Below are 1,414 nucleotides of genomic sequence, written 5' to 3'. Positions count from 1 at the left end.
TCTTGATTTCAAGGGCTACTCGACGAGTTTATTGCCATACTCGTCGAGTAGCAGCGGGTTGGTCCACGCATTTTAATGACCTACTCGCCGAGTCCAATAAGGGACTCGACGAGTAGGAGCTGGCAGATGAAACCCTAAATCTCGGGGTTTTGCACCCTATTTAAAGGATCATTGGCCTCCCCCAGCCTCCCCTTTACTACTTCTTGTCCCTCTCAAACCCTAATCGAGTGTGTGTGTTCCATTTGTGTATTTTGAGCTTGGAAGAGGATTTTGTGAAGAAGGGAGCTTGGAGAGCAAGTATTTAGAAGCAAGGAGCTTGTGGGATCTGAAATCTACCTTATTGGGCATCTTCTAGAAGGTATAAATCGTTACCCTGACCTCATTTCTTTCTAGATCCCCTCTTTGGACAAATTCTAGGGTTTTCATGGTATGAATGGAAGCTATTCTTGTGTGCAAGCTAAGATCTGAAGTTGTAACTTCAGAACTGAGCTCCCTTGGGCTTCTTAGTCCATAAAGTTTCCAGCTTGTGCAATAATGAGACTCTCCCAAGGTGTAAAGCTCCATTGGAAGCTTAGATTGGTCATTTAGGGCCTTTAGAGCCTTACATGTGCGTAAAGTTTCCAACTTTACGTGATAAACATGCCTTAGAAGCTTGGATCTGTAATCTGGAACCTTGCCATGGCTTAAAAAGCGTCTGCATGGATGAAGGTCTGCAAGGACTTGGCGAGTTGGATGAACAACTCGGCGAGCCCGTGGAAGATGGCCATGAACTCGACGAGTTGGATGAACAACTCGACGAGTCCATTGAAGATTGCCTTGAACTCGGCGAGTCGTTGGAAGACTCGGCGAGTCGGCTAGGGTTTCTCCTAATTCTTGGACACGTATGAACTCGGCGATTTAAAGCGGAACTCGACGAGCCAATCAAGGATTTCACGACTTCTCGAGTTCAGGAAGGACTCGACGAGTCGGTGAACTGCACTCGACGAGTCGAGTCAACATGGACTGTTGACTTTGACTGTGGACTTTGAATTGGACCAAGGGTTGACCAGCTGACTTCTAACGGTATTCTGGTAATTTGGAGATTTATGAAAAAAGGTTTTATGGTAACTATAGGTGGTGGAGTTCGTGTTGGTGATCCGGGAGTTGAGCTTTCTAGTTTCAGACGTCAGTTGCGAGGTGAGTTCTCCTCACTATATCAACAGGGTCTACGGCACCAAGGCCGACCGTTTATGATTTACATCCTGGGTTAGGATGGTCGTTATGTTATTGCTATGCTAGATCTTATCCAGGTTTAGGATGGTTGCTATGTTAGATTACATCCTGGCTTAGGATGGTTTCTATGTTATTGCTATGCTAGATTTCATCCTGGTTTAGGATGGTTGCTATGTTAGATTTCATCCTGGTTTAGGATGGT

The sequence above is a fragment of the Lactuca virosa genome, chromosome 9, assembly GCF_052849685.1.
Source record: "Lactuca virosa cultivar CGN04683 chromosome 9, Lactuca_virosa_CGN04683_v6, whole genome shotgun sequence".
NCBI lineage: Eukaryota > Viridiplantae > Streptophyta > Magnoliopsida > Asterales > Asteraceae > Lactuca > Lactuca virosa.
This window is presented reverse-complemented; position numbering follows the sequence as displayed.